The 14216-nt window shown below is 38.8% G+C and overlaps 2 long non-coding RNA genes across 2 annotated transcripts; both read right to left on the bottom strand.

Moving 5' to 3' along the window:
- Positions 1 to 1932: 1932 nt before the first annotated feature.
- Positions 1933 to 2521, bottom strand: LOC143112749 (uncharacterized). Its single transcript, XR_012984786.1, has 3 exons — positions 2419 to 2521; positions 2194 to 2287; positions 1933 to 2116 (listed from the first exon to the last, which is right to left on the bottom strand). It is a non-coding gene; the product is annotated as an uncharacterized LOC143112749 (long non-coding RNA).
- Positions 2522 to 12729: 10208 nt separating this feature from the next.
- On the bottom strand, positions 12730 to 13303 carry LOC143112458 (uncharacterized). The gene is made up of 3 exons (XR_012984754.1): positions 13181 to 13303; positions 12951 to 13044; positions 12730 to 12873 (listed from the first exon to the last, which is right to left on the bottom strand). It is a non-coding gene; the product is annotated as an uncharacterized LOC143112458 (long non-coding RNA).
- Positions 13304 to 14216: the final 913 nt, after the last annotated feature.

Here is a 14216-nt window from a genome sequence, read left to right as displayed (position 1 = left end):
CATTGCTTGATCCACAAAGTCCATCTTAAAAGGTTAATGTTTTTCACCACGGTTCAGCGATCGCAATGGCCCAAATCCTTTTTTAAATCTCCTTCTTAAACACAGCATCTGAGAAGAGAAATAAGATTTTATGTCACGTTTTACACTGTAAATAGACAAAAATGTTAATGTATGAAAACCTGTCTATTCAACTTACACATTTCCACCACCACAGTATGAACTATGGCCTATATATTCATTGTTAGTGCATTTCCGATAACACCTCCCATTCTCACATCCAGCGTAGACATCTGGAAAGAGTACACACAGTTTCTATTCAATGGAAGTCAAAAACAGGAGACAAAATGTATAATTGTTAATGTAACTGAGATGATTCCATCAAAAGGAAACAGACTGATAATAAAGTTAAACTGTACTTACTGCACACCAGTGCACTCATCACCATCAGTGCAAAGAACAGCGCGATCACTGGCCTCATGGTTTCTTTCATCATTTTTGAATGTCTCTTAAATCAGCAAACCAGACATTTTTACTAAAGTTGCATTGAAATAATTCAACAAGTGTATTTTTTCAGGTAACTATGACAATTAACCAATATTTGAGATGTGTGAAACACTTTTTGACTGAAATGGTAGACCAAACCTACGCCCTTGTAGGCAGCCAAAACTTTTTTAGGGTGGAAGACACCAAAACTGAAATGTTTTCAGTATGACTGAATCATTAAAAGTGTGTAAGACATTCTCTTTGATTTTCTACAAGGCTATAGATTTGGGAGAAAAAAAGTGCAAAACCAGTGACCTTAAGGGTAGTATAAACTTGTTTTTGTATGCATTTGGTATCAATCATTATTTTTTTCTTTTCATACTATGCTTTCATAATGTTGTAGCAATAATTGAGTTGTCTACATATAATGGATTTTAAGAAGGGGAAGGTTGTGTTTTTCGTCATTTTCATAGAATTAAAATTATATGTGGGGTAGCGAGTAGGCACTTGAAAATATGTGAAAGTAGCTCAGTGTATGGGCATTAGTACAACGTGCCAATGTTGTACCATAGATAAATAAATAAAGTCAAAATCATTTTTCAATCATTTTCTTTTTGCCTCAGGGACAAGAATGAAAATGAGGGAGAATGAAAAATTTAACCAAGTAAGTGTATTTATGTATGAATGAAACATGGTACATCATTAGCACTTTATACACAAAATGACTGTAAACGGAGCTATTCCCACATTGATTTTCATCTTCCTACATGCCATTTTTAGATTTGCAAAAGGCAATCACACCTTATTTTACCCTTAATATCTTCATGTGCATTTGTGGCAGAGACCTCAAATATTGGTTCAACATTAAAGGTGCTCTAAGCGATGTTCGGTAACGCCACTTCTGTTGACGTTCAAACAAAACAGAGCTAGCTCGGCACTCCCTCCCCCTCCTTCCCGTGCAACTGACATGTGGATGTGAAAAAAGAGTTTACAAGACCCTCAATATCACTAGTTTTGTATTATGAAAGCATTAGAATTTAACAAAAACATTTAACAGGTCTGTAGACAAACTTTGAGCAAAATATGCAGCAACCATTTCCCTGGATTTTGTCTGAATTTACATGGAATGATCCAATGTGCAAAGGGCCATACAGCTGGCTGTTGTTGCAGCAGTTAGACCACAGATGCCCCTTGTCATCGTCAATGTGTTAGTTGGTCCAGCAGTTTGTATCTGTCACTGTTTAAAGGTGGTCACATTTTCAAAAATATCAGAGTATGTCAGTCACCACAGTGCTTGAATTTGGCCCCAGTCCTCTGGGAATTAAGTCATGTAGCTTCATCCTATTTTTCAGTGTTTTGGAAAGTCCAATCACAGCTTATGTGTGTGAAATAAATACATTTCCTAATCTAAAAATATATTTGAAATGAATGCAACCATACTGACTGATGTGGAATCCATTCATTTTTTAATGAAATTTGCATCAAACAAAGTAATTTCTAAACAGACCAATATTGATTAGAATCAATATCAATGTGTTAATAATCATGCTGCTTGATCCACAAAGTCTTCCTTTAATAGTTCACATTCTTCCATAGTCCTCACCAGCCGCCATCTCCTTTGTTAACACAGCATCTGAGAAGAGAAACATGATTTCATGCCACATGTTGCACACAGTAGCCAAAGATGTTAATAAACAAAATTCAACTTACACATTTCCACCACCACAGTATGAACTATGGTCTATATATTGATTTCTTTCGCATTTCCGGTAACAGCCCCCATTCTCACATGCAGCGTAGACATCTGTAAAGCGTACACAATATTATATTAAACTATTCAATGGCAGTCAAAAGCAGCAGACATATTCATACTCCACAGTTCATACAGGATGACTCCATCAAAAGGAAACAGACTGATAATAAAGTTAAACTTACTGCACACCAGTGCACTCATCACCATCAGTGCAAAGAACAGCGCGATCACAGGCCTCATGGTTTCTCTTTGTGGTGTTGATGCTATTCAGTAATGGTTAAGGAAAATGTCTGACTCCGCACAGGTTGCTCCTGTATTTATCTGAGAACTCTGTGATAACATTCAGGCTGTTACCACACACAAGTTGCCTCATCTAGGATTTTACCGGATTTGTCAAACGACAGCGACAAAACAAACACAAAGTGTACAAATACAGGGTCTGTTTGAGCAGACAACTTTATTTAACATGGAAATTCCCAAGGAAAACAAAAATATCTAAAAGAGCTGTCAAACAATTTGTGAGAAACTTTAGTTGAACTGCATACATCCAATGATTTGAAAATAGCAGTCGGTAGTCTTCAAAGCCTGATAGTGATAGAAAGAAGTGACGAATTAGTGGCCCGATTGATACCAAGGCAGGCAGACCAACAGTGGCTTCACTGTAAGAAAGTCTTCACTGTAAGACTGTTTCAAGATCCACCATAAAGTGGCACTTAAACAAAAATGGGCTGCAAAACCCTTTACTTTGCCTATGCCAAAAACAGCATTTTTATGCCAAACAGCACCTAGGGCTCAGAACTTCGGGAGCAAAGTTGTTTGGAGCGATGAGACCACATGTCATTTTATGATCATAACCATAAATGGTAGGTTTGGAGAAGATTAACAAGGCCTAACAAAAATGTCATATTTCTTACTGTGAATCATGGAGGCAGATCTCTGATTGTTTGTTAAGTTTTTTTTTGGTGGTGGGGGGTGGGCAAAGGCACAGTTTTTCTCAGTCACTTTGGTGCATTTCTCAGATCAGAATTGGAATTCTCAAAACTGGTGCACATCATTAAAGCAGTTTCTCTCCATTCTCTCCAAACAGCAGTGCTTTAGTACATCCATGCAGTGGATTTTGTACAAATGTCTTCAGTTTTCTACATTTTCAATTGCTAATGTCATGCTGGTCAAAATGCACTGGTTACATGCTGAATAATCCACATTGGCCTTATTTCACTGCTTGAGTTATTCCATGCAAAAGTGTTGTACCAGCTGTCATAAATTGTCATAGTCTGTCTAGCATATGTATATATATTGTGATCTGACAGACAGATGTACAGTGGTGCATAGCCCTGACCAAGGGGTATTTTACTGTATATTGGTCATTTTTAATTTCCACAATGCTGTAAAAGCCTTTGTTGTCTTTATATTGCCACAATGTCTCTCAACAGTAAACAAATTGACTCTCTTGCAATCAACCCCATTCACACACACAATAATGTGTAACGTTGTAGTTTTGAAATAGCTATGCCACATAGAAAGCGGTGCTGCCTTGCACATTTTTCATCAGAAAATACTTACAGAGTAAATTGTCATATTGACAACAGTACAAAGCAGTTTGGCTATTTTGACAAACAATGGCATAAGGACTTGTCATTTTGATTGCACTGACAGTTTCATTGGTATACTTGCTTTTGAGACATAGACTAAGCATGTTGAGCAAGATACACACTTTTGCAGATAATCCATTATGTGGTGCAATTTGCACTAATTGTTTTGAGAAATGTTTTTTAAAGCCAATCCATGTTGATACAGGTCATTAAAAAAAAAAATATATATATATATTTTCCAAATCCATTCAGCCCAGTTCAATGCCTTGCCAGCACCAGTTGTAAAGGTCATGTAAAATAAAGCCAAACCATGTTCATATAGGTCATTAAAAAAATAAATAGATAAAGTATTTTCCCAATCCATTCAGCCCAGTCCTATGCCCAGCTAGCTCCATTCAAACTTAGTCACGTGTACAGTTGTATAGATTATTACATTGAGAAATTTTCTATTTAATACACTTTCATACAGATATTATGCACATCCACGCATCACTACTATTCAAGTTAAGTTACTCATCATTGCCAGGCAAGAAGTCCACAATCAATTCCACGATCTGTGGAGCTTACAGACAACGTTTAATTACTATAGGTTCTGTATGCTATTTAAAGCCGACCTAACGATGAGTCCCTTCATGACGGTGTGTTGCAATGCATTCTGGGTGCTGTGCTGTGATTCGACGGCTCGTCACCTGACCCACCAAACAACGATGTAAAAATAAATCGCTACCAAGGCTCCAAATAGCAACACACTTACACCGTAGCATAATGAGGGTATCTACATGTAAACCGAAGCATTGAGAACTGTGTAAGTCTACAGGCAGTTTATTAAAAAGAAAAACAGTACCGTTCACGTCTCGTTCACATATACAGACGGGCGCCATCTTGGGAAAACACAACTCTCTGGGATGCTGGCGCGTCCTCCTATTTGGGTTGCCAAATTAGCAAAGGCCAACTGTCAACAGCTGTCAGTTGTAGTCATGAACGCCTACAAGAGGCAGGCACATTTCCAAAATTAAAACAAGAAACAAATTAAGTGGACATCGGAGGAGCTTCCTGAGATGGTGACGTCTTCGTCAAACTAAGAATATCAAGTCTGACGCAGAGCTGGCCATATTTCTCCACAACAGGTAGCCTATGCTAAACTTCATCTGCATCGCTAACTTCAGCTAAATATGTTACGTTGGTTAGAGAGGGATTTTTTGTTTTCACTGTTTCCGTAATGTGTAGCTGTCATGGCTGGAGAAACGTTAAAGCAGCTGCAGGTCAACTAACGTTAGCTAAGTCTTCATTACATCTGGCAACCCAGAAGAGGCTCGCGTCTGGTAGTCTTGAGAACGTTCACCAGTGTTTTGATTTTGGCCTACAGAACGTTCGTAAACAATCCTACAAATCGCACCTTTAAATCTCGCGTGAAACCTTGTTGCCGGAACACCTGGGAAGAGGCAACAGGATAGCAGCATGAAAGACACACAGGATACACACGGAATTCGAACGAATTTGAAGACATCGAAGAACAAACCCTTTTAGTTTGATGGACGTCCTTATCAGTCTATGGTCTAACTTATGAACGTGTCGGGTCAACGTCAACGATATGTAAGTTAGGCTAACGTAAACGTTAGCTATTTGCTGTTGTCATATGCTTTACGTGATGGCCATTCATCATACTGAATCAGAATGACCTTAGCTCTCAGTAAGTTACAGTTTATTATAGTCATGTGATTGAACAGACTACATGGTTATCTTCCTTAGACTTCGTAGATGTAGTTACTACAATTTGGAAGCGAAATTCGAAGTGTAAATATGGTTTTAATGTGTAAACAGAACAACCGCGATTTTGCTAGCTAGAAAAAAGGAAGTGAAGTGAATGGAGTCATTTTAGGTACTACTTTCACGATGTCTGTAGTTCTTTCAAAATTTATCTTATCTTGAACAGACTATGTGGTTATCTTCCTTAGACTTCGTAGATGTAGTTACTACAATTTGGAAGCGAAATTCGAAGTGTAAATATGGTTTTAATGTGTAAACAGAACAACCGCGATTTTGCAAGCTAGAAAAAAGGAAGTGAAGTGAATGGAGTCATTTTAGGTACTTTAGGTCGAAATTCGAAGTGCAAATATGGTTTAAATGTGTAAACAAGACGCCTGATTAATATATGTTAATTAATGGGCACAGTATTATTGGGTACAGTAATGGGCTATCAGTAGTATGTAAACAGTTCATGTGTTATGCGATTTACATAAACTAGTAAACAACAGAAATGTTAAAAGCTGGTATTGTGTTTCCTGAATTCTTACATTCAGGCATTCAAATTAAATGTAATTAAATAGCATATATATACTCTATCAGTGTATGATGCTTGCATGAGGGAAACATCCCAAAACAGCGGCACCCATATAATTGCTGTTGTTTTGAGAAGTATTTCTCATGCAAGCATCATGCAACAATTCGAAAACAAAGAAACTAGTGTAGGCCTAATTATGACCGCCGCGCAGCGAAGCGGCGGTCATATAGGTTTAGTCAGATTTTTTTTTTTTTCTTTTTCGCATGCCCAAATTTCTGTCAATGATTCCCGGGACACTGAAAGGACGGGGTACACGAAACTTGGTGGGCATGTAACCCCACATGGATAGCATGGAACCATCGTTTTTCTGTAGCCCCCCCCGCTGGACTGGACCCCCCGAAAGGAGGGTAGGGCAGACACAGTTTTCTGTGAATATCTCGAAAACCGTAGGGTTTAGGAGGACCATTTTTTTTTTGTATGTTGATCTCAAGGGGCCATGTCAACCCATTCCATAACCACTCATTTCATGTATAGCGCCACCTAGTTAAACACAAAAAAGTAAAAATGAGGTGTTGTAATTGAAGGTATCTGTGACCTAACAAAGTCAAAACTGTACAAAATTGGAAGTGTAGGATCATTATGACACCCTCTGTATGCACGCCAAGTTTCGTGGAATTCCGTTCATGGGGGGCCACACAATAAATTCATTTATGTTACTATACACCAACTGGCCTGTAGGTGGCCGGAGACAGTTTTCTGTGAATATCTCGATAACCGTAGGGCCTAGGAGGTCCACCTTTTTTATGTATGTTGGTCTTAAGGGGGCATGTCAACCCATCCCATTACCACTTATTTTATGTATAGCGCCACCTAGTTAAAAATGAAAAAGCAAAAAATTAGGTGTTTTCATCACAATATCTCTGGCTGACAAGGTCAAAACTGCACGAAATTAAAAGTGTAGGATCATTATGACACCCTCCGAATGCATGCCAAGTTTTGTGTACTTTCGTTCATGGGGGGCCTTACAATAAAATAATTTATGTGTACATTTAGTGACGTACACCAACAAGGATTCCCGGGACACTGAAAGACCGGGATACACAAAACTTGGTGGGCATGTACCCCCACATGGATAGCATGGAACCGTCATTTTTCGTTTTGATCTGTAGCCCCCCCGCTGGACTGGACCCCCCGAAAGGAGGGTAGGGCAGACACAGTTCTCTGTGAATATCTTGAGAACTGTAGGGCCTAGGATGACCTTTTATTTCTGTATGTTTGCCTCCAGGGGTCATGTTAACCCATTTCATGTGCACACATGTGCACAGATACACACACACACACACATACATTCACAGTAATCATACGTATGACACATACTCACACAGTAGACATATGTACGCTTGCATGCACAGGCACATACGCAGGCACAAACACAAGCACGCACGCACACACACACACACACACACACTCACACACACACACACACACACATAACATAAACATAACACAAACAATCAAGAATTTCTCAGAATTATAAACAGGCAAGATGGAGGTGGGGTTGTATAAAATGAATTTTACATGTGAAATCTATGAACTAATCATGTTTTGGTACTTGTTGTCTAGCAGATACCAGTGAGAATTGAGTGTGGATAATGCAATTTAGTGAGACAGTTAGAATCATATAGGCCTTTCAGCGTGATTTCTTTTTGTGGAAAAAATGTGCTGGACTGGGCGGCGGTCATATTTTGTACCGCTCTGCGGTACATCTAGTTATATTTTACATTAGTAAAGCAGTACTCTAATGTGCATGCTTTCACAAACTTTTGTGAACAATCTTAGCACTTTAAACATTGACTGTTTTGAAGTGCATGTATAGCAATATAGTATAAAAATAATTGTGATATCATTACAATTTGATAGGGGTTGGGAGGAGGGGGTGGGTTCATGTAGGTGGGCCCTATGACCCCAAAGTATGCCTTGACTGGGCCTCAGGTCAAAGAAGTTTGAGAAATGCTGATGTAGACGACAAAGCAGCAAGGAGGCGTCGTGTGATCATTTAAACAAGTTTTATGACAAGGTCGACGAGGGTGGGAAAAATCGTACATTTCTGTGCAAACTTTGCCCGCACTTCAGTCACATTGTCTTTTAAGAAAATGCAGTCCTTTTTTCGGTTCCAGCAGCCAACAACCTCAAAACTGACCCTTCAGGCCTCTCAGGAGGCGCTGGCCTTTAACCGCAGCCAGAAGAGAGTCAGCAGAAATTTGATTGCCTTTAAAAAATCTGACTTCTTAAAAAATCTTAAACTGGGTGCATTACGTGATTTTTTCTGAGATTCTGATACGTTTTTAACCATGACCTATACACAGTTCTGGTTTGAAAATGTATCTCTTAAAATAATCACTTTATGCCGTCAGCTTAAGATGGCTTACTAGCAACTAACTAATTACCCTAGCAACAACCTAGAAACCACCCCTGTAATGTCAACCTAGTGACCACCATAGCAACCAGCATAGCAACCATGTTATTTATGCGTTTTAGCTTATTGGATGTTGCGTTAATGCAGATAACTTTTGATCCGTGTGCCCGATTTTCATAAATGACTTACCGTTGGAATCCTTGGATGAGGCCGAGTTCCATGCCCCTGATCAAACCCACTCTTGCAGTTCCTCGGAACCGCAATTCTAGTTGCAGTTTACCAACAGATGTCGCCAACAACTAAACTTATCTAAAGCTGTTTAATTTGGTAAAATCATATCACGTTCAGTTGTAGGGTTTTTCCAAAGTTCACCTTACCAAGAGCCGTTTCCCACTCATCATTTCATTACGTTGTGAAAGTGTCACTTGTAGTGTTACTTTTTCACTACACAATTAGATCGTTTGATCATAATTGATAACAAACGCCAAAAAAGCGTCCTGAAATGCAAAGCAAACTAGGCTAATAGGCTAACGTTACCTGACTATATCTCTGATAGCTAAAAGAAATAGCAATCCCAGTTTAAGCATAATCAGAAATAGCATTGCTGAGGCAAAACAATGATTTTGACTCAATTTATTTATATTGGCACTTTCTACACTAAATACCCACTGAGCTACTTTCACATAGATTTTCACATTACTATTACTACTAAGACAAAGGATTTGAACAGAAATATTGTACAGGCCTTGCATTGGTTTTGGGACCCATTCTTGATATAGATCAGGTTTAAACAAAATCCGAGATGGTTCAGCAACAACCTTATCTGATTTGACACGGAATGACCCAATTAGGCTTACAACAGGACCATAGTCAGAAATGTCCCTTAATCCTTACTGGATAGGATCTACACCAAAGAGAAACCATGAGGCCGTTGTGAGTCACTCTGTTTCCTTTTGGCTAAAGCATGTTGCCTGACATGAACTACATGTATAAACATGGTATCTGCTGTTTTCTACCATTACCTTTAGCAGACACTGTTGTCCAAAGTGGCTTATATATGTCAACTATATGACAAGGGATTACATTGTCCCCAGAGCAGCTTTAAGTGCCTTTCTCAAGGGCACAATGGTGGAAGCCAGGAATTGAACCCACAACTTTCAGACTACTGCACTCTAGCCCAGCTCCTTGATAGACCCAGAGCCTGAGCGTAGTGGAGTGTTAAAAATCAATGTTATGAATGTAATTGAGGGTGTGGTATCTTCTTTCCTCCCTAACGTCCGGGGCAAGCAGTCGGACCGTGGCTGGAACAAAAGCTGCTGCGGAACCTTGGCTTGTGAGTGGTAATGCTTACTGGCCAATGATGTCCAGAGTTCTTCCACCTCAACACCCAGCAAAATAATATTACTCAGAGTATGATCGGCTTGGCTTATACTAATAATTGACTCACTAACCGAATGATAGGTGCGGTTTTGGGCTGATATGTGTGTATCTTCACCTCCTCTTGCATTTTACTGGATTTGTAAAACAACAAAGGGGTGCTCTAATTGTTTGGTACACAAGTTGCCCATTGCTGCTCAAACGACTGACTCCCAGCAATAATCAGCACCATTTCAGTAAACATTTTTTATCGAGTCATGACTGTACACCATGGGAATACTTGATATGTTTAATACTCTACTCCTGTTGGCGGTTTCCTTGGCTACTGTTTTCTATCTTGTGTATTAAAGGGCCATGCAGTTGGCTGTTGGTGTAGCACCTCGACCACAGTTTCCCCTTGTTATTGTCAGAGTGTTAGTCCAGCAGTTTGTATCTGCCTCTGTTTAAAAGTGGTCACATTTTTCAAAATATCAGAGTTGCAGTCACCACAGTGCTTTGATTTGGTTCCAGTCTTCATTTGTTATTGGAAGGCCCATTACAGCTTGTGTATGTTAAATAAATGCATTTATAAATATAAAAAATAATTTGAAATGAAATTGGATTTTATTTAAACTGGCATCAAAAAAAGTTAATCTTTGAACAGACTAATATTGATCTGAAAAAATATTGTCAACAATTGTGCACATTGCTTGATCCACAAAGTCCATCTTAAAAGGTTAATGTTTTTCACCACGGTTCAGCGATCGCAGTGGCCCAAATCCTTTTTTAAATCTCCTTCTTAAACACAGCATCTGAGAAGAGAAATAAGATTTTATGTCACGTTTTACACTGTAAATAGACAAAAATGTTAATGTATGAAAACCTGTCTATTCAACTTACACATTTCCACCACCACAGTATGAACTATGGCCTATATATTCATTGTTAGTGCATTTCCGATAACACCTCCCATTCTCACATCCAGCGTAGACATCTGGAAAGAGTACACACAGTTTCTATTCAATGGAAGTCAAAAACAGGAGACAAAATGTATAATTGTTAATGTAACCGAGATGATTCCATCAAAAGGAAACAGACTGATAGTAAAGTTAAATTACTTTGTGGTGTTGATGCTATTCAGTAATGGTTAAGGAAAATGTCTGACTCCGCACAGGTTGCTCCTGTATTTATCTGAAACATTCAGGCTGTTACCACACACACACGTTACCTCATCTAGGATTTCACAATCCACAATAAGGAAGCAGAAAAATGTGTTATGTGTATGTGAGCCCAGGTGATTCCATCAAAAGGAAACAGACTGATAATAAAGTTAAACTGTACTTACTGCACACCAGTGCACTCATCACCATCGGTGCGAAGAACAGCGCGATCACTGGCCTCATGGTTTCTCTCATCATTTTTGAATGTGTCTCTTAAATCAGCAAACCAGACATTTTTAGTAAAGTTGCATTGAAATAATTCAACAAGTGTATTTTTTCAGGTAACTATGACAATTAACCAATATTTGAGATGTGTGAAACACTTTTTGACTGAAATGGTAGACCAAACCTACGCCCTTGTAGGCAGCCAAAACTTTTTTAGGGTGGAAGACACCAAAACTGAAATGTTTTCAGTATGACTGAATCATTAAAAGTGTGTAAGACATTCTCTTTGATTTGACCTTAAGGGTAGTATAAACTTGTTTTTGTATGCATTTGGTATCAATCATTATTTTTTTTTTTCATACTATGCTTTCATAATGTTGTAGCAATAATTGAGTTGTCTACATATAATGGATTTTAAGAAGGGGAAGATTGTGTTTTTCGTCATTTTCATAGAATTAAAATTATATGTGGGGTAGCGAGTAGGCACTTGAAAATATGTGAAAGTAGCTCAGTGTATGGGCATTAGTACAACGTGCCAATGTTGTACCATAGATAAATAAATAAAGTCAAAATCATTTTTCAATCATTTTCTTTTTGCCTCAGGGACAAGAATGAAAATGAGGGAGAATGAAAAATTTAACCAAGTAAGTGTATTTATGTATGAATGAAACATGGTACATCATTAGCACTTTATACACAAAATGACTGTAAACGGAGCTATTCCCACATTGATTTTCATCTTCCTACATGCCATTTTTAGATTTGCAAAAGGCAATCACACCTTATTTTATCCTTAATATCTTCATGTGCATTTGTGGCAGAGACCTCAAATATTGGTTCAACATTAAAGGTGCTCTAAGCGATGTTCGGTAACGCCACTTCTGTTGACGTTCAAACAAAACAGAGCTAGCTCGGCACTCCCTCCCCCTCCTTCCCGTGCAACTGACATGTGGATGTGAAAAAAGAGTTTACAAGACCCTCAATATCACTAGTTTTGTATTATGAAAGCATTAGAATTTAACAAAAACATTTAACAGGTCTGTAGACAAACTTTGAGCAAAATATGCAGCAACCATTTCCCTGGATTTTGTCTGAATTTACATGGAATGATCCAATGTGCAAAGGGCCATACAGCTGGCTGTTGTTGCAGCAGTTAGACCACAGATGCCCCTTGTCATCGTCAATGTGTTAGTTGGTCCAGCAGTTTGTATCTGTCACTGTTTAAAGGTGGTCACATTTTCAAAAATATCAGAGTATGTCAGTCACCACAGTGCTTGAATTTGGCCCCAGTCCTCTGGGAATTAAGTCATGTAGCTTCATCCTATTTTTCAGTGTTTTGGAAAGTCCAATCACAGCTTATGTGTGTGAAATAAATACATTACATGAATAAATAAATACATGAATGCAACCATACTGACTGATGTGGAATCCATTCATTTTTTAATGAAATTTGCATCAAACAAAGTAATTTCTAAACAGACCAATATTGATTAGAAACAATATCAATGTGTTAATAATCATGCTGCTTGATCCACAAAGTCTTCCTTTAATAGTTCACATTCTTCCATAGTCCTCACCAGCCGCCATCTCCTTTGTTAACACAGCATCTGAGAAGAGAAACATGATTTCATGCCACATGTTGCACACAGTAGCCAAAGATGTTAATAAACAAAATTCAACTTACACATTTCCACCACCACAGTATGAACTATGGTCTATATATTGATTTCTTTCGCATTTCCGGTAACAGCCCCCATTCTCACATGCAGCGTAGACATCTGTAAAGCGTACACAATATTATATTAAACTATTCAATGGCAGTCAAAAGCAGCAGACATATTCATACTCCACAGTTCATACAGGATGACTCCATCAAAAGGAAACAGACTGATAGTAAAGTTAAACTGTACTTACTGCACACCAGTGCACTCATCACCATCAGTGCAAAGAACAGCGCGATCACTGGCCTCATGGTTTCTCTTTGTGGTGTTGATGCTATTCAGTAATGGTTAAGGAAAATGTCTGACTCCGCACAGGTTGCTCCTGTATTTATCTGAGAACTCTGTGATAACATTCAGGCTGTTACCACACACAAGTTGCCTCATCTAGGATTTTACCGGATTTGTCAAACGACAGCGACAAAACAAACACAAAGTGTACAAATACAGGGTCTGTTTGAGCAGACAACTTTATTTAACATGGAAATTCCCAAGGAAAACAAAAATATCTAAAAGAGCTGTCAAACAATTTGTGAGAAACTTTAGTTGAACTGCATACATCCAATGATTTGAAAATAGCAGTCGGTAGTCTTCAAAGCCTGATAGTGATAGAAAGAAGTGACGAATTAGTGGCCCGATTGATACCAAGGCAGGCCCGTTCTCATCTCAGGGCGTCATATAAGGCCGTTTTGTCACGTCCTTCGGCGTTTTCTGTCCACGCATATAGCACCCTTTCGCGTGTAGGTGCACGCTCATGGCTTTCAACCAACTTCAGCGTAAAACCACCAGCGATGTTATTAGACGCTCTGGGCTCATGGCTTTCTCCAATGCAACCCACGGGCGTTTCACAGGACGCATTCGGATTTGGCCAAATTGCAATACAAGGGCGACATATCCGACGCTTTCAGCAACAGTGCGGACAATTTGGTTTTGTTTTAAATTATCCATTAGCCTAACCTTATTTTAAACCTGGACGTGTGCTTGGTAGGTCTAACAAAAAAAAACACAATAACAGGTGAAATGCCCGTGCCATCTATTGCCCGCATAGAGGAGTATATTGGTCGTTTTCAATACCTTTACCGTGCGAGAGAGAGATGGCTTTCTCCAATGCAACCCACGTTTCACAGGACGCTTTCGGATTTGGCCTTCAATCCAAGGGCGACGTATCTTACGCTTTCAGTAAATGCGCGGACGATTTGCTTTTGTTTCAAATGATCCAGTAACCTTAATTT

Source organism: Alosa pseudoharengus, unplaced genomic scaffold (assembly GCF_046254945.1).
Source record: "Alosa pseudoharengus isolate Yale_2024_CS ecotype anadromous, Long Island Sound unplaced genomic scaffold, YU_APseudo_1.1 YU_APseudo_1.1_scf_8, whole genome shotgun sequence".
In the NCBI taxonomy this organism is placed as follows: domain Eukaryota; kingdom Metazoa; phylum Chordata; class Actinopteri; order Clupeiformes; family Clupeidae; genus Alosa; species Alosa pseudoharengus.
This window is presented reverse-complemented; position numbering and strand designations above follow the sequence as displayed.